Source organism: Anabrus simplex, chromosome 2 (assembly GCF_040414725.1).
Source record: "Anabrus simplex isolate iqAnaSimp1 chromosome 2, ASM4041472v1, whole genome shotgun sequence".
NCBI classification, from domain to species: Eukaryota; Metazoa; Arthropoda; class Insecta; order Orthoptera; family Tettigoniidae; genus Anabrus; species Anabrus simplex.
The window spans coordinates 1,238,016,988-1,238,037,647 of record NC_090266.1 but is presented as its reverse complement, the minus strand read 5'-3'; the positions used below and the strand labels follow the sequence as shown (position 1 = coordinate 1,238,037,647).

Below are 20,660 nucleotides of genomic sequence, written 5' to 3'. Positions count from 1 at the left end.
AAGGCTGAAGGAAACACTATAGAGGAAGAGTCGTGAAAAATGAAGTCAGTAGGGCTGCTGAAGAAATGTTAGGAAGGAAGAAAAGATCAACTAAGAATCAGTGGATAACTCAGGAGATACTAGACCTGATTGATGAACGACGAAAATACAAGAATGCTAGAAATGAAGAGGACAGAAAAGAATACAGGCGACTAAAGAATCAAGTGGATAGAAAGTGCAAGGCAGCTAAGGAAGAATGGCTGAAGGAGAAGTGCAAGGATGTCGAAGGCTGTATGGTCCTGGGAAAGGTAGATGCTGCATACAGGAAAATCAAGGAAACCTTTGGAGAAAGGAAATCTAGGTGCATGAATATTAAGAGCTCAGAGGGAAAGCCACTTCTAGGGAATGAAGACAAAGCAGAAAGATGGCAGGAGCATATCCAACAGTTGTATCAAGGTAAAGATGTAGATAATTTGGTTCTGGAACATGAAGCTGTTGATGCTGATGAAATGGGAGACCCAATTTTGAGGTCAGAGTTTGACAGAGCTGTGAGTGACCTAAATAGGAATAAGGCACCTGGAATTGATGATATTCCCTCTGAATTACTGACTGCCTTAGGAGAAACCAGCATGGCAAGGTTATTTCATTTAGTGTGCAAGATGTATGAGACAGGAGAAGTCCCATCCGATTTTCGGCAGAATGTTGTTATACCTATTCCCAAGAAAGCCGGTGCTGACAGGTGTGAAAACTACCGCACCATTAGTTTAGTATCTCATGCCTGCAAAATTTTAACACGTATTATTTACAGAAGAATGGAAAAACAAGTTGATGCTGAGTTGGGAGAAGATCAATTTGGCTTCAGAAGAAATGTAGGAACACGTGAAGCAATCCTGACTTTACGTCTGATCTTAGAGGATCGAATCAAGAAGGACAAGCCCACGTACATGGCATTCGTAGATCTAGAAAAGGCATTTGATAATGTTGATTGGACCAAGCTTTTTATGATTCTGAAGATGATAGGGATCAGATACCGAGAACGAAGAATTATCTACAATCTGTATAAAAATCAGTCAGCAGTGATAAGAATCGAGGGCTTTGAAAAAGAAGCAGCAATCCAGAAAGGAGTGAGGCAAGGCTGCAGTTTGTCCCCTCTCCTTTTCAATGTTTACATAGAACAGGCAGTAAGGGAAATCAAAGAGAAATTTGGAAAGGGAATCACAGTCCAAGGAGAGGAAATCAAAACCTTGAGATTTGCCGATGATATTGTTATTTTATCTGAGACTGCAGAAGATCTCGAAGTTGCTGAATGGTATGGACGAAGTCTTTGGTAAGGAGTACAAGATGAAAATAAGTAAGTCCAAAACAAAAGTAATGGAGTGCAGTCGAACGAAGGCAGGTGATGTAGGAAATATTAGATTAGGAAACGAAGTCTTAAAGGAAGTGGATGAATATTGTTACTTGGGTAGTAAAATAACTAACGATGGCAGAAGTAAGGAGGACATAAAATGCAGACTAGCACAAGCAAGGAAGAGCTTTCTTAAGAAAAGAAATTTGCTCACTTCAAACATTGACATCAAAATTAGAAAGATGTTTTTGAAGACTTTCGTGTGGAGCACGGCATTGTATGGAAGTGAAACATGGACGATAACTAGCTCAGAAAGAAAGAGAATAGAAGCTTTTGAAATGTGGTGTTACAGAAGAATGCTGAAGGTGAGATGGATAGATGGAATCACGAATGAAGAGATACTGAATCGAATCGGTGAGAGGAGATCGATTTGGCTAAATTTGACGAGAAGAAGAGATAGAATGATAGGACACATCTTAAGACACCCAGGACTTGTTCAGTTGGTTTTTGAAGGAAGTGTAGGTGGTAAGAACAGTAGGGGTAGACTAAGGTATGAATATGACAAGCAGATTAGAGCAGATGTAGGATGCAATAGTTACGTAGAAATGAAAAGGTTAGCAGATGATAGGGTGGCATGGAGGGCTGCATCAAACCAGTCTATGGACTGATGACTCAAACAACAACACACATTTGAGATATAGATATACTCCTTTAAACAATTCACCCCCACCCCTTTTCACGCCCTTAGGGACGGAATATCCAAAAATCCTCCCTTAGTGAGCACCTACACTCGAATATAAATGTATTCCCAAAATTTCATTTCTTTATGTCCAGTAGTTTTGGCTGGGCGATGATGAATCAGTCAGTCAGGACATGTTATTTTATATACAGACTAGCCGTTACCTGCGGCTTCGCTCGCGTGGATTTCGTAAAATAATAAAAGTAATCATTTCTCGGTACTGTACTAAGACATTATCTGAAAATCCCTAAAGTATAAACATTCACCGACAAATTGAGTTTCATTTACCCCGGAAACTGTTTGTAAACCACGTTTGTGTTATTGCCTTTTGGGGCTAAGATGACCAAGCAACATAGAACTGTACATATGAGAAACAGTCTTCTCTCAAATTGAAAAAAAAAAAAAAAAATTTAAAGGAGATTCCAAATATGTCTCCACGTCATAACATTTTCAGTTTTTGTGATAGACTATAAGAATCCCCATAAAAAGAATTCAACCCCTTTATCAGTCCTTCCCGTTTTCTGAAAACAAAAGGAAATACATGTTCCTTCACTTGTAGAGGATATTCCAAATACTAATTTTCGCGTCTATAACATCAGTTTGTAAGATATAAGCATCCTCATTAAAAATTATTCACTTTTTTTTTCACTTTTCACTCCCCATTAAGTGCCTTCTCCGAAAACAAAAGTCCTTTTTCTTTATTTTTAAAGGAGATTCAAAATACGAACTTTCACGTCTGTAACATCTTCAGTTTCTGAGATATAAGTATTCTCTTAAACAGAATTCAACTCCTTCTTTACTTATTTTCACCCCTCCCACCCCCCAAGTTGATTTTCTGAAAACAAAATTACGTGTTTATTTTTATAGGAGATTCCAAATACCAAGTTTCATGTCTGCAACATCTTTAGCTTTTAGAGATATAAGTATCCTCATGCAAATAATTCAACGAATATTTCAATTCTTTCCCCCATAAGTGGATTTCCGAAAACAAAAGAAGACTTATTTCTTTATTTTCAAAGGAGATTCCAAAACCAATTTTCACGTCTGTAACATCTTTTTTTTTCACCCCACACCCATTAAGTTGATTCCCGCCCCCCAAAATGCGTGTTTCTTTATTTTTAAGGGAAATTCACTACACCAATTTCCACGTCTGTAACCATCAGTTTTTGAGATATAAGTATCCACATGGAAATAATTCAATTTTTTCCCTTCCTTTCACCCTCCCTCCTTAAGTGAATATTCCAAAAACAAAAAACACGTGTTTATTTATAAAGGAGCTTCTAAATACCAATTATCATGACTGTAACATCTTCAGTTTTTGAGATATGTGTCCTCATAAAAGGAATTCAATTCAGTTTCACCCCCTCCCCTCCAAGTTTCTTTTCCCCTTGAAAAGCACGTTTCTTTATTTTAAAGGAGATTCCAAATACCAATTTTCATGTCTGAAACATCTTCAGTTTTTGAGATATAAGTACCCTCATAAAAGGTATTCAACCAATTCTCCTCCTTTTTTCACTACCCTTAATGGGATTTTGTTAAAAAAACAACAAAAAAACACATGTTTCTTTATTTTTAAAGGAGATTCCAAATACCAAGTTTTAGGTCTGTAAACTTTTACATTTTTGAGATATAGATATCCTCATTTAAAAATCACCCCCTTAGCGACAGAATACCCTAAAATCCTTCCTTAGTGAGCACCTACACCTTAATATAATTGTATCCTCAAAATTTCATTTCTTTATGTCCAATAGTTTTGGCTCGGTAATGATTAATCTAAACTAAGAAACAATGTTTGGTTTTGGTCCACCCAATGAATACACGTAACTTTACAAGTGAATTATTTAAATAAAAACATATTAAAAATATTTTGGGTACATGTTTTGTCCCTATTTTGAGACTTCATAAAATCATGTGGTAGATTACAAAACTCAAAATCAGAAAATGAAAAAATGGAAGAACCCTTGCCTTTTTAAGGACTATTTGAGAAACGCAAAAGATATATACGAGGATTGGGGCAAAAGTCATGGCAACTATTTATTTTCTTGTACATATTTGAATGAATCACAAACGTATATGTGTCGTGTGGAAGTTCTGCAGGCATAGTGTGTATGCAGAGCAACGGATGGCTCTGTGATAGCTGGTAGTAGCACAGCGAGGGCTGTGAAATCAGTCAGTTGGCGAGTGTCGTGCGAGATGGAAGTAACCCATGTTGAGCAGCGCACTTACTTCAAAATAGCCGTTCTCCGAGGGAGAAATGCGATGGAACGTCACAGTGAATTAGTGGAGGCCCTTGGCAATAATGTCCTACCATACCGTACAGTAGCATGGTGGGTAGGAAAGTTTCAGCAAGGACGTGTGTCAACCAATGATGAGCAACGTTCGGGACAACCTGTCAGTGTGCGGACCGACGTAGCACGTGCTATCATTCAGCAGCTCCTGGATGAAGACGGACGATAGGCGCTACTGGAGTTAGATAGGGCAAGTGGCATCGAGAAACGCACCGTTCACAGGATATTGCGTAATGAGCTGCAACTGCGCAAAATCGCATCGTGGTGGGTACTGCATGCACTGACGGCAGTTCAAAGGTGGATGTGCTATGCAATATGCTCCGACCACCTTGCAGGCTGGCAAAAGGATGGTGATCAATTCTTGTCACGAATAATCGCCTTCGATGAATTTCGGGCCAGGGCATACGAGCCAGATCTGAAAAGTCAGTGTGTGGAGTGGCGACATGCTGGATCACCATGGAGGCAGAAGGTCCGTCAGATTCCTTCCCCAGTCCAATTGATGGTGATCGTCATGTATGACGTCAGGGGTGTCATTGTTTGCCACTTTGTTCCACATGGCAGGACAGTGACCGCACAGTACTACAGGGACTTCCTGGCGTGACAGGTACGACGTGGCATTTGGGAGAAACGTCCGGATCTTAAGGACAGTGCAATAATCCTGCACGACAATGCAAAACCACATAGAGCAGAGTGTGTAGGGCAGCTACTCCGACGTTCGGGATGGGAAGCATTGGAGCACCCACCGTACTCTCCCGACATTTCGCCCTGTGACTTTGATCTCATTCGAAAAGTTAAGAAACCACTACGTGGTAGACAGTTTGCAACACGAGAGGACATTGTTAATGCTGTGCGCCAACAGGTGACCCGATTCACACATGGTGCGGCAAATGCTGAGGCAGATGGTATTCAGCGCCTCCCACATCGTTGGCAGCATGTGGTGTCAGTAGCAAGGGACTACTTTGGGGTCTTTATGCCCAGGTTTGTCATGTCAACTTTATGTGTACTGTGTTGTCATTCATTTGCACCGGGTAGGCCATATTGCCCTGTATACTACCGTAATAAATTGGTGTGTTACGATATTTCAGTGCTAGAACACATGTAGTTAACACGTCCTTTCGTCTGTATATGTCACATTTTCCAACCAGACTGGTATCTTCAAGAAAAAAAATAGTTGCCATGACTTTGCCCCAATCCGTGTGTGTGTGTGTGTGTGTGTGTGTGTGTGTGTGTGTGTGTGTGTGTGTGTGTGTGTGTGTGTGTGTGTGTGTGTGTGTGTGTGTGTGTGTGTGTGTGTGTGTGTGTGTGTGTGTGTGTGTGTGTGTGTGTGTGTGTGTGTGTGTGTGTGTGTGTGTGTGTGTGTGTGTGTGTGTGTGTGTGTGTGTGTGTGTGTGTGTGTGTGTGTGTGTGTGTTATTTACACAAATTGACTTCACTTCTTGCAAAAGCTTTTGTTTTCAATGTTAAAAATTAAATAAAACTTGCCATTGACAAGCCTTCCATAACATCTCGCATGGAATCAATGTAAATTGTTGCTGTCCGTATTTAAAACAGAAGTTCCTTTGTAACTGTTGAGAAAACATAGAACAAATAAACACACATTTAATGAGGATGTTTAATATTTCTTGCAAATAATCTTTCTGCAAAGTTAAATATGAACGACATTACTTGAAAGACGCAAGCATTGTTCGAATCTCGTAGTTTGTGTGTTGACTGGTGAGATCAAAATTCTGGCCTCGGAAAAGGATTGGTGCTAAATCCGTATGAGAAACATTTAAAAGCATTAACTTTTAGAATATTCTTTCAAATTGAGCTATTTTGGTAACGTGGCGAGAAGCAAGTCAGAGCAAGGCTGTCTAAACCAGCTATAGGGTGTGCCATTTATGACCTTGTCTTTTTCAAACAAGATTATTCTTAAGATTTAAGCCACGAGTGGTTCATGGTGTGGGTTACTGTAGTCACGTCCTAGTTCGTGAACCGTGGGCAACGGCTGAGTGGCCTAGTAAGTGGTCCTGAGAGTCGGGATACCAGTTGCTATGGCATGGGAGTGGGCATCTCGGACATATTGAGTCATGGCCCTCCTTGTGCTCAGGCGGCTGGACTATACAATCCACCGGTGGTCCATAACCCGTTAGAGGAGGGATCCTCACTTGGACTATGTGTAAGTAATGTAGCATCCTGCTTCATGAATTTACCAAGCTCAGAACATTTTAAGCAAGCCTCGGACCTATGGGAGTAATGGAGTCCCATTCTCATTTGAAAGGCGAGGGACACCTTAGAAACAACTTGGCGAATGAAATGGAATTTGATGGGGAGCTATCAATATTAATGGAGCTTATGGAAGAAAGTAGAGCTGGCTGAGTCAGCTAAGAGGATGCATCTGGATGTGCTAGATGTGCTAGGAGTGAGTGATATTTGGGTAAGGGGAGATAACGAGGAAGAGATAGGAGATTATAATGTGTACTTGGTGGGTGTTAGAAAGGGAAGGGCAGAGTATGGGGTAGGGCTGTTTATCAGGAATACCATTGCATGCAACATAGTTTCCATTAGGCACATAAATGAGCGAATGATGTGGGTAGATTTTTGTTAGTTGGAGGAATTAGGACGAGAATTGTGTCCATGTATTCACCTGTGAGGGTGCAGATGAGGATGAAGTTGACAAGTTTTATGAAGCATTGAATGACATCGTGGTCAGGGTCAACAGCAAGGATAGGATAGTGCTTATGGGCGATTTCAATGCGAGAGTTGGAAATAGAACTGAAGGATACGAAAGGGTGATTGGTAAATGTGGGGAAGATATGGGAGCTATTGGGAATGGGAAGCGTTTGCTGGACTTCTGTGCTAGTATGGGTTTAGCAGTTACGAACACATTCTTCAAGTATAAGGCTATTCACCGCTACACATGAGAGGCTAGGGGTACCAGGTCCATCATAGACTATATCTTAATGGACTTCGAATTCAGGAAATCTATTAGGAATGTACAAATTTTCCAGGGATTTTTCGATGATACAGACCACTATCCGATCTGTAGTGAGCTAAGTACTGTATCTCTAGGCCTAGGGTAGAGAAAGAGAAATCTGTCTGCAAACGAATAAAGGTATAAAATCTCCAGGACGAGGAAATTAGACAGAAGTACATGGATAAGATTAAAGAGAAGTTTCAAACAGTAGACAGTAAGCAGGTTCAGGATATGGAAAGAGAATGCCTAGGAACAACTCTGTGTAAAAATGGGAAAAGAACATCTTGGTAGAATGATGAAGTGAGAGCAGCTTGTAAACGTAAAAAGAAGGCTTATCAGAAATGGCTCCAAACAAGGGCCGAGGCAGACAGGGATTTCTGCGTAGTGAAAGAAACACAGCAAAACAAATAATTGTTGAATCCAAAAAGAAGTTGTGGGAAGATTTTGGTAATAACCTGGAAAGGCTAGGTCAAGCAGCAGGGAAACCTTTCTGGACAGTGATAAAGAATCTTAGGAAGGGAGGGAAAAGGGAAATGAACAGTGTTTTGAGTAATTAAGTGAACTCATAATAGATACCAGGGAATCACTGGACAGGCGGAGGGAATATTTTGAAAATCTTCTCAACATAAAAGGAAATCTTCCTGGTGGTGTTGCGAACAGCTAAGCTCATGGGGAGGAGGAAAGTGATGTCTCCCGGTCTCTACAATCGCATTCGTACAACACACGTAGCAGCAAGTCAGTGACCATCAAACCTCAGTAAACAACCAAGGGACTAATCTCCCCTCAATTATCACACGGGTAAGTGCCTTCTGTTATTATTTCCTTACAGTAGTACAGCCTTTAAATTCCAGCAACTGACACATACTATACTTCCTTTTTCTTCCTTTTTACAGGATACACCCGATGTATATTATTTCACCTACGTGATCAGTAGTTCTCCATATGAAGCCCAATATTAACACACTACTACACAAAATATAATGATGTTTGAAACACAATGTGAGGAAGTCCCATAAGGCTGTTTACGCCTTTGATAGAGTGGAACATGGAATATTATTAAAGAAATTGGAGGGAATAGGATTGGACGTAAGGTTTATACGTTGGATAAGAACATTTCTAAATTCAAGAGTTCACAAAGTCAAAGTAGGAAATAATATATCGCAGGAAGAGAAAGTTTGGAAGGGAATCGCACAGGGTAGTGTAATCGGTCCGTTACTTTTCTTAATATACACAAATGATTTAGGGAACAATATAACATCAAAAATAAGATTGTATGCAGATGACATAATTGTTTATAGGGAAATAAATAACATTGAGGATTGTTCAGAATTATAAAGGGACTTTGAGTGTATCCAGGAATGGGTTGAAGAAAATAATATGAAAGTTAATGGAGGCAACTCAACTGTTACAACATTTACAAACAGGAGCTTTAAAACTAATTTGAATATACTTTGGATGATGTAGTTTTCCCAAAAGATGGCAAGTGCGAATACTTAGGTGTGAGATTTGAAAGTAATTTGCACTGGACGGGTCATGTTGATGACATTGTTGGGAAAGCATACAGATCGTTACATGTCATAATGAGGCTACTTAAAGGATGCAACAAAGAATTAAAAGAAAAAAGTTACTTAAGCATGGTTAGTCCATTATTGGAATATGCAAACAGTGTTTGGGATCCTCACCATGAATACCTAATAAAAGAAATAGTGTGCAGAGGAAAGCAGTAAGATTTGTAATAGGGGATTTCAGGAGAAACAGTAGTGTATCAGAAATGCTAGAGGAACTTGTGTGGGAAACTTTAAGTAAGAGAAGGGAGAAAACTAGACTTATAGGACTATATAGAGCCTATACATGAGAAGAAGCAAAGTGAGAAATCCATGAGAGGCTTCACTTGGAAAATAATTATATCGGCAGAACTGATCACAAGTATAAAATTAGAAGGAATTTTAGCAGGAGTGATTGGGGTTAAATTTTCATTCATTAGGAAGGGCGTGAAGGAATGGAACAGTTTACCAGGGGTAGTGTTTGATCCTTTTCCAAAATCTGTACAGATATTCAAGAAGAGAATAAACAGCAACAGGGAAAATAAATGAAATGTTAGAGGGCATTCGACCAGTGCAGGCTATTGTAAATAAAAATTGTGTGTGAAAAAAAAAATTAATTCCATCCCTTGGTCCATGGAGTTCGGACAGCTGAAGTAGGGGACTGCCTGTAGGGGTGAAGTAAAGTGGGGACTTCAAGGGCCGTGGGACCGCTACGGTAGCTGTGAAGGCCCTTCAGGAACTCTGAAAAGTGATGGCAAAAGGGGCCCTGGTTAAGATGCAGCAGGTCTTTATGCTACTTAGGTTCCAAAATGGGTTTAAAAAAAAAGTAAATAAATGCAATGTAAATTTTAATCTTATACCAGTTGCATAGTATTATTTGAAGTAATTCCAGATGCTGTATATGAGTTGACTATGTTTGTAAGTATAGGAGATATTATAAGTAGAATTTTGTAAACAATATAAATTTATTAAGGATGATCTATTTATTTAATAGAAAAAAATTGTTAGTGTAAATTGTATATTATTGTATTCTAGAACAATTTTCTCCTTCTCTTGTTAATTTAAAATTTAGTGCTTGACAATAATGTATTTTAGTGTACCATTTGCCACCGAGGTAGACACCTCATTTGCAAATAAAGAGATTTTGATTTGATTTGATGAATGTATAAGTTTTTAAATGGAAGATTGTGCCATATAACTAATTTAAAGGCAGCTCATGTAAGGGATAATATTTTTTGCTAATATGTATACAGCGTATTCACACCAACATTATCATATCATAAATATCTGCAAACAGAATAATGTACTAATTGTAGGGGAGTGTTATCTTGATAATATAATTTTTGTAAGTTTTTTGCTGGGCCAATATAATATTCATCCATTTTGTTTTCGTACATTGTCGTACAATTTCAGTCAAGCTCTTTAAATGCATCTGTTTAGATTATGTGAACTCTTTCATTGTCTTTTGAGTTAGAGAAGTATTACTCTCTAGTCAAGTTTGAAGGAGGATGAAAAGGAGAAGCATTGTGTTCCTCAATCTTCTTAATCATTGTAATAAACGCTGCTACCCAGGCATAGTTGTCAGCATGAAATGTAGGTTGCTAGATGAGAGTACCACTCTTATCACATCCTCAAACCGTACTTCCAGCACTCGTGCGAAGCATTGCTGTCGTTCTTACTTCCCAAAAAGCAGTTCTGGCAGGCTGTGAGCAGTCAGTGTGCTGAAAATCAGCTTGTTCTGTGCATCAAACTGTGCTTCGGACTAGGGAAGGCAGCTTCAGAATGTTATGAAATGCTGAAAACTGGCTTTGTGGAGCAGACTATGGGAGGGGGTAGAGCCTCTATTGATGATGTGCCCTGGTTGCCAAATGTCCATTTCAACACCCAAAATTATGGCAAAAGTGCACGAGACTATCAGCGAATGTGGTCATTGAGCTATTAGTTAAGTCAGTGCACTAGTGTGAATTAGTCATGAAACCTACCGCAAAATTATAATGGAAGAGTTACACATGTGACGTGTGCATCGAAGTTTGTGCTTGGAATCCTGTGTGATGACCAAAAGCAACAAATATTTGACATTTGCTCGACATCAAAGAACGATCTTCCAATGACCCCCCCCCAACCTTTCTCTCCAGTGTTACAACAGGTGGGTTTACGTGTACGACCCAGAAACCAAATGACAAGTCTAAGGTTATCTCAACCAAAGGAACTGAAGCAAGTCAAAAACAATACCAAGTGAATGTTGATTTATATCTTTTTTAAAAATATTATAAAGAAATTTGTACAAGGAGTTTGTTCCACCTGATCAAACAGTTGATGCTGCTTTCTACATCAAAGTTGAGAAACACGGATGACCCCCTGTGGGTGGGGCACGCAGACAAAGCTTATGAGGCGACTGAAATTGTGCCAGGCTTCTCACTTTCATCTATCCTGTCCAACCTAACTTGATTGTTCGAGCATTCGTTGCCTAGGGAGTCTTTCTTTATTCTTTCTTCTCTCTGTGGGTGGGGGACACAGATGAAGAATATACCCACAGTATCCCCTGTCTGTCATAAGAGGTGACTAAAAGGGGTGACCAAGAGATGGTTGAATCAGAACCATGAAACTACTTGTGATTAGTACCATCACACAGGGAACCTTTACTTGCGAGTAGTACCACTATGTTAGGTACACAATAGGTTTTAATTGGTAGCAGCAGAGGGTGGTTCACTGTGGGTTTACAGTACTTGTGATCAGTACCACTATATGTGAAACACCCTGGTCTTGCTTTGCATGTGATTAGTACCATTATGTGAGAAATACCATGGGTGGACTCTCAAAAGCCTTTAAATTCTTCATGATTTGTGTTATGTCAGAAAATAGGAGTTAGGAAAGATGTAAGAACAATGGGATGTATGCATAAAGTCTGGCAAATGCTTTTGCTACCTCCTTTGTAAGCATATGCTGGAATAAGTATGAATAAAATAATCTAGCAGTTGCTTTACTTACTGGTATTTACTTGCTAGCAAGCATTTGCTTAATTTTCCAGCAAGTGCTGAATTCTACATGAATAAAACCTAGCATGTGCCCTCAGTTAGCTTGAAGTTTTTTTCTGTTACAGCTGAGTGTTGCCTTCTGGTTGATTTAATGGTGCAAATTGTGAATATCCGACGCAGGAATCTGTATAATCCCAGACGGCGTAGTGATGAACGTGTGTATAAACATTTGTATAGATTTGATGAAGAGAATGTTGAATTAATTTCAAGCTCTTTCTTGGGAGAAAGTGACGAGACGCGTGGTGGTGCATTAACATCGAAGGAACGAATGCAGATATTTCTTTGTTTTGTTGGCGATCCGGGTTTCCAAGTTGGGATAGGCGAAGAAACGGGAGTGCATCAAAGTACTGTTAGTAGAACCATTGATTTCGTTAGCGAGAAAATTTTTCAAAAAGCACATCACTGTATAAAATTTCGGTCACGTCCACATGAAATCAATATAGCTAGAGACGAATGGCAGCAACGCTTTAACTTTTCTTGTGTGATCGGTGCTCTTGACTGTACACGTGTACCAATTTTAAAGCCACGACTACACGGTGATGAATATATCAGCCGCAAAAATTTTGCTTCTATCAATGTACAAGCAACATACAATTCAAGTGAACATTTTACAAGTGTTGATGCTAGCTGGCCTGGTTCTGTTCACGACAGTCACATATTTAAGAATTCACGTGTGTATGAAGGATTGCGAGACCACGCAGGAGCTGCAATACTGTTGGGTGATTCAGGTTACGGGATTGTACCTTGGCTGCTAACTCCTTACCGAAACCCTCAAAATCCACTAGAAGAAAATTACAATCGCGTGCATGCTCAAAACAGAGTAATTATTAAAAGATGTTTTGGCCAGCTGAAGAGACGTTTCTCTCTTCTAGCAAACAAAGTCTCTCTACAGATAATTTCACGCATTATCGTCTGTTGCTTTGTGCTGCATAACGTCTCTAAGCATTTAAGAGATGAGGACAATTTTGATAATGTTTATACTGAAGAAAACAATTATGATGATGCTGCTGATGGGGGTGAACAAGAATATGGTTATGATGACATGAGAAGACGTGGTGCTCAGGGAAGAAATGAAATCACTAATATTTTGTTTCAACAATTTGCTGTAAATGAACTATGAAAGTAGTGAAGCACTGTGATCTGGAAATGACAACAAAATTTAACATTGTATAGTTCGTATTTTTCATTTAACTTATACTCTCACGTCGTTATAAATTTGTGATTCACTTATCTTGTACGCTACTGTATCATTTCGCCTCAGTTGAATACAAATACAAACACTTATCTGTGATTTTATGTTTCACACATCATTCAAAACTGTATATAGGTTTGTTCACTTAAGTTTGAAGCTAAATTCCGTTCTACTTCCTGTTGTTGCATGCGAGCTAACTTAAGCTGTTCCAATAACACCATTCTCTGAAGTTCCATGATCGAAAGTCTTTCCGTCTCCTCAGTCTCTGCAGCTTGGTGGTGATGTCGTACTCTGTAGCTGCGTGTTCCTTACTTCCTCCCACAGCACATCCTCCTGAAATGTTGATGAAATCGAATTACTGACCTTGATCTACAGATTAATAAAATGTTGTTCTACAGATTAATAAAATGAACTCAACTTGAATGATTCATAAAATAAAGAAATACGTTAGGCCTAATGATTCTTTTTCTAATTACTACACAGCTTGTGGAGTGATACGGTATTTCATCTCCCTGATGCAACCTCACAGCTCTTCGAACCCCACTGTCGGCAGCCCCGAACATGGTTTTCCGTGGTTTTCCATTTCACTAGAAACAAATTCCGGGGCTGTACCTTAATTAAGGCTACGGCCGCTTCATTCCCACTCCTAGGCCTTTCCTATCACATCGTCGCCATAAGACCTACCTGTGTCGATGCGATGTAAAGCAAATTGTTTAAAAAATAATCAATAGACATACCTGGTACACGAGTGAATGTTGGATTTTGTTGTCCATCCATTAAATTTAGAAGTTCCTCCTCCCATTTCTTCAACTGTATCTTCCTGTTTCCTGTAGTGTTACGGTCACTCTTCTTTTTCACTTCAGTCTTCATGTTATGGATCTTTTTTTTTTCACCTGATCTGCTGTGAATTGCCGCCCGAACCCCTCTTATCGGCAACCAGCATGCTTTGCGTGATAGAAAATGCTAGTTAGAATATTCTAAGAAGTCAGCATATGCTGGAAAAACTTGCAGCACTTTCTAGTCAGCACAAGCAAAAGGTTATTCATATCAGTTTAAGGAAATGCTTTTACTTTCCAGTATTTGCTGAAAGCATTTGCTTTTACTTATTGCTTGTGCTTGTAGAATGTTCTACATTTTTATGCGTATGTCTCAATGTGCCCTTGTATTTCAATCCCTGTTTCGAGGCATACTATAATAAACTCAACAAGTAAATGTAAGATACAAATACATGTTATTGGTTGAACAGCAAGCTAGGAAACCCAAGCAAACCCAGATAACTGTTAGTACCACTGCACCACCCATAACTAATGACCCCATGCAAGTGAAATAAGTCTGGAAGCAACACACAACTACATACCCAGAACATTACATAAACATAGAACAGGATTAGAACTCTCCTCCAGGTGGTAGAAAAAAAAAAATTAAAAGCCCTGTGGACTCGAGTATCAGCCTGTCAGAATGTCATAGTTTTGAGCAGAAACAAGACAAATTCTTTTGCAAACAAGAATAATTTATTTCATGATTTAAAAAGGTAAAATTAAGAAATATTTACAGTTCATCCTCGTAAGGTTTCGCTTATTAAGATTAGAGCTCAAAATTAATTAAACCAAGTTAAAACTGCGGGCAGGCAAGATATGAATTAAAAGAATAAATACAGTCGTACCATATTTTGTTGCATAACAAACTAGTGTCAAACCCTTTTATTCCTTAACAGAGGGATATTAATCATTAGAATTTTGTAAGTCACTTTTGGTAGAAAATAAATTTACAGTTCTTAAATACTTCACCACACTTTAGAGAGATGCTTCCCCTTTACTTCAAATTTACATCATCGATGGGGCAACTAAACACACTGGAAGGTGCCAAAGGTATCAAATGAAAAGGGTGTTTACCCCAAAACACACAAGGGAATAAAAGAAAATAAACTCAAATGGCTCACAATTAACCAGTCATACCCATCAAGGGTCAATTCAATACCATAGAAACAGTATCTCACGACTGGACTGCCCACCATTAAAATCTTATTACCTCCCAAAACACAATCATCACCAAGGAAACCATCATTACAATCATTAGCATGAGAACCAATCCCATTATTCGACCAACAATGGAAGTAAAAATGAAGGAAAACAAAGCTACAGGTCACCACAAAAACCAAAGTACCAGCAAAAATATAAACTTAAATTTAATTAAATAAAAGGAACAAGACACGAAATAAGTACCAGATACCAAATATAATAATCCTTACTGGAACTCCCAATGCATTAACCCTGATTTAAGTAATAATTTAATTTGAAACAGGGAAATAATAGCCACATTTGGCATTATTAATAATAATAATAATAATAATAATAATAATAATAATAATAATTTTTGGAAACACAACTTTACCCAGATATCTTGAAACGTTCTTAAGGTGACGATTAAACACGTGTGATTCAGCAATACCAAAGGTTGTACAACTTTACAACCCGATATTTACTAATACATAATGTTCGTAATTTTTCCATAAGTTCGCTGGTTATTAATTTATAACACACCTTAAATCTTAGTATGATAGACATAGGTTCTTGAAATAGTTCACTCCCGATGATGAATTTTCCGAGATTATATGGTTGCATCAGTAGAGAGGTTCAACATGGCCTAGCCATGTAGTGCTTACCAGACGAAGCTTCCAAATTAAAAAAAAAAACAATTTTACAAGGATGATGAAGAGAACTCCGAAGGGTTTAGGAGGTCAACCCTCCTAAGTAGGAACAGTATCCATAGTCCATGTCGCTGCTCCAGGCCAGGGCGCGACGATAATTCCACAAGCATCTGCTCTCCATGATGGAACACAGCGAGTTAGCCTCTTCACATCGCTTACCCCCGAGTCGAGGTTTACAAGATGGCCGTCTCAGGCGTTGGTCAGAGTAAGGAGGAGAGACCCATAGATAGTTAGGCCGTCTGCCACAGGGTGGCAGTACCAACCGGAGACCACATAGAGTTGAAGAATAAAACATTAAACTTGACGAAGCAGCCACGGAAGATATCAAATAAAAACGATGTCTCCCGTAACATAAGAGATGATAGGGAGAAGACAGTAAAGAAATAGAATTAGTGACACCAATTTCTATGGTATTACAGCCGTGACGAAAACATAGATGGAGAGGAGACCAACATGAAACCACGGTTTCAGCCTCCAGCCCCCAAAGCTCTCCATAATTCCATACATCAGCACTCGTCGTAGTCCAGTGTTTAAAATTCAGCTAATTTTTGGTGATTCAGTCCACAATAAATATCAGTAACTGGTAAGTCCAACTTCAGATACCCACTGTATGCAGAAGTGAAGGCATTTCAGAACCCGAAATGTTCATATTTCACCACAAATTACATATAACTAAATCTATAGTAGACTTAGCTCAAGGTCCCGAGGTTATCAGTTACTTTTAAACTTCCACTCCGCCGTAACATAAGTTCTTAGATCCACATTTCAAAATGAGTTCTAGCTTCAAATGTTGTTGCATGTTTTACACTAAGTTCTCTCTAGATTTCACCTTTCACATACAGTTTTAACAATAGAACACATCACCTTTAACATACACCAAGTTCATTTGGAGTTAATAAGTTTTGCAAATTTCTCACTCATCCCAAATGGTTGTTTTCCATTTATACACTTCTTTTAGTCATCACACTCATGGTTACAAGAGAAGTTCAAAAGAAACAGCAAAGATTAGTTAATTAGGTCCAATACACTTCAGGATTGACCATCTAAAACATCCTTAAACACAGTTCCAACATTTTAATTTAAATTGTAATGCTGATTATCGGGTTAACAGAGAACCACACCATCAAGATTGTTCTATTGCAGCCAAACGAGCCTCAATATATAATAGAGAAAACAAAACCCGTTAGAGGGGGGGGAGAAAATGCAATACTGGTGAGTATTACTTACTAGAATAATAAGATCCAAAAGATTATGTTCACGTAGTTTGTAGAGTTGACACTGGAGTATACCACTGGCTTAAGGAAATACCAGGAGGAGAAGATGCAGGTGCCCAAAACCAAGATGAACCAAACTTAAACACAATCAATGAAATAGAACAGAACACCCAAAGAACATCAATTTACACAGAGAAGAAAGTACTTAGACAGGGAGATTACTCATAAAGCATAAAAATCAACTGATAAATGAGAGGGAAAGAACATTCGCTAACAGGATATAAAAAATCCTATCACATGCTTCGATTTTACAAATAATCAGAAAACTTACACGTACACTACCATACAGAAATAAAGAATTAAGGTAGACACCAAACAAATTAAAGTTTCCAATAACACAAAATAAACATAAGTTAATGAAGTAAATAAATATTTGCACCGCTTAAAGAAGGAGAAGCAATACATTCAATTAATACCTTTAATGTAGATCGACCACTCACTGACACAGCTTAACCCTAGAAATAAGAAGGTAATCGAACACCAATTACTCACATAAGTGTACTACTCAACTTGATGTTGAGAAAGAAGGTACATGTTTACAGAGCCAAATACAATGCACCGGCAGAAGGAAGATAATCAAGTTATATATAAAATTTTGACATAATGCCACAGAACTACCAATTGAGGGGCCAACTTCCCAAATATACTACTGAAACCATTTTGCAAATTTCTAACTATCCAGGATTAAAATGCCATGCACATAATCACATACATAACCTAGAAGAGCAAGATTGAAAATAGAAACAGTAATACCAAACAGATCAGAAACACCAGAATAACAAGATTAACAATAATCAAATCCATGGCTAAAGGATAATAGTTTTTCTAAGCAAGGGTAAGCTGACAGATACAGTTGAAGTCCTCTAGAACTCTATTAGATGGAGGGTACATGTTAAGTTTGCCATCTGTGACAGATTTAATGCCAAAAATTTCATTATTGGTCCGTATTGAAACCAGATTTACAAAGATAAGAGTAGGGTTTTCCACCTATTCATTACTATAAAAATGTGGAAATAATTAAAACATCACATTTTTATTGTCATTTGGTACCGATTTTGGCAATTTTATTTGCCATCATCAGCCTAGGATTAAGTAACAAGGACATTTAACTAGTTACATTAGAATATTTATAATATAGGTATGTACAAACACTTCTAAAGCAGGCTTGTTATTTACAATTGCATCATATCATAAAACGTTTGGATAGTTGAAAAATAAAAACAAAACAAAGACCTCCTTACAAGATTCTAGAAAAGACACAAAATGTTCTATATACAGTTCTGTACATGTGTATCTCCTGGCATTGTTAAATGTTGTGACTATGCATAACATTAATTATAGCACCAAGTTTCAGATAAAATTTTCTTTTTTAATTATATCTTAATAGCTGTTAAAAATATACAACTGGCCTTGAGGAGATATATAAAACATTTTGTCATGAGAGATCTTTGCAAGAATACACTACCAGCTAATTTTTTGTTCTAGAGTATTGTTATACCATGTAAATAGGTAGACCATTTTATTGACCAATTTGTGTAAAAAATAGTTCCTCATGGATTGTGATCAATGAACCGTCTATATTGCTTGGATTGTTTAGTTGTTAAATTAAACGATTTAATGGTATGTATCTTGCATGGGTTCATTGAAACAGCTTGACTAAGTAGTGTGTCAATAGCTTTAGTCCTATACTTCAGTATTATATTTGATAATGTGAGGTAAACTTGAGGCCGCAAGTTGACAGGCAAGATTTCATGAAAATGCACTGTTGGTGGATAATCGTGAATCTGGAAAGATCTCGAATCAAACGGACCTCGAACACCACGTTAACTATTAGTCCAGCTTTCCTCAAGTGCTCCAGGACTTTTCTAACATGTTTCACATGTTCTTCAAAGGTATTTGAGAAGATTATAAGGTCGTCGAGGTAGTTGAAGACAAATTTGAACCTAATGTCCGAAAGGATTGAATCTAACAGCCTAGTAAGGACAGCAGCACCACAAGAGAGGCCGAAAGGCAGCCTTAGGAATTCCTAAAGGTTCCAATTAGTTATGAAGGCAGTAAGAGGAATAGATGACTTAGACGACGGGACGTGAAAATAGGTCTGGTTGAGGTCCAACACAGTAAAAAACTTGGCTCCTGAGAACCACCCAAAAGAAGTGTGCAAATCTGGCAACGGGGTGGATTTCAAGATGATCGTGCGGTTCAGAGCCCTGTAATCAATAACAGCTCTGAACACTCCAGGGGGTTTAGGTACTAGGAAGACCAGAGATGCATAAGGAGAAGTTAACGGTCTGATGACTCCATCTGTTAGCATTTGGTCCTTTTAAGTTCGAGCATCCAGGAAGGTGAAAGGCGGTAAGGAGGAGATCTAACAGGTTGGTTGTTGGTTAACTCAATCTGATACTCAAGAACATCAGTTAGACCTAACTTGCTGGAGAGCACATCAGGGAAATCATTACATGGAGCACGGACTAGTTCAGCTCCCTCCTTACTTAAATTGTTGAGATCTAATTGATCGATTTCTTTCATTTCTTCTGGTACTGGCCAACGTACACAAGAAACTTTAAATGCACACAAGGGAACATCAATTAAGTTAAATTTAGAATTTGAAGGTCCAAAACTAGTCCTGCCTTTGACAAGAACCCGACCCTTAAATCCTGTTGCAAGACAGGTTAGGTGCTACAAGGCACGTGATTCTCCAGGCGAAATTTCTTATCCTTAATTTTACCTTTACAACCCACCAAAATCTCGAATTACCGAGCTCGATAGCTGCAGTCGCTTACGTGCGGCCAGTATCCAGTATTCGGGAGATAGTAGGTTCGAACCCCACTGTCGACAGCCCTGAAAATGGTTTTCCGTGGTTTCCCATTTTCACACCGGGCAAATGCTGGGGCTGTACCTTAATTAAGGCCACGGTCGCTTCCTCCCCACTCCTAGCCCTTTCCTGTCCCATCGTCGCCATAAGACCGATCTGTGTCGGTGCGACGTAAAGCAACTAGCAAAAAAAAATCTCAAATTAATTCCCATTAGCAGTGACACATGTTACTCCAACAGGTAGTAATTCAGGCAGTTTACAAGCACTCTTCAGTTTAGAATGTGTATGTATGCTTAGTCCTCAGCGCGAAGGCTGGTCGGATCCTCAACAGCTCTGTCATCAGCTGTCATAGATAGCCTGGGCATCACTGAAGAGGCATACTGGGGAAATTAGGAGTGAGGTGGTTTCCCGTTGCTTTCCTCACTGAGCCAGAAGTTGCTATTACGTATTAGTCTGCCATGCCCACTGAAATGCATGCACCAACCGACCCTATGAGCAATATCTTCACACCATTCATAGCAGCAACTGGCTGCAGAAGGAATGGCATTACTAGCATTACTTATACCTCAGTCACTTTCATTTTGTCAAAGCCAAGGATAAAGCTGAGACAGATCAATGAAAGTAACAAAATTGCTCTAGCCCATACCGGAAGACATAGTGCACTGTAAACACTAGGTCTGCCAGCAAAGGCATCAGTTTAGAATGCCATGCAAAATTAATTGCATTGACTATACTACCCGAATCTATGAGGGCTAGCAACGGTTCATTATTTACTTCAACTTTAGTAAAG

At 38.7% G+C, this 20,660-nt stretch overlaps 1 protein-coding gene across 4 annotated transcripts in view; it reads left to right on the top strand.

Annotated features, from left to right (window-relative positions):
• Pex23 (peroxin 23) overlaps positions 1-20,660 on the top strand; it is a 986,852-nt gene that overhangs the window by 93,181 nt on the left and 873,011 nt on the right. The window lies entirely within an intron of this gene.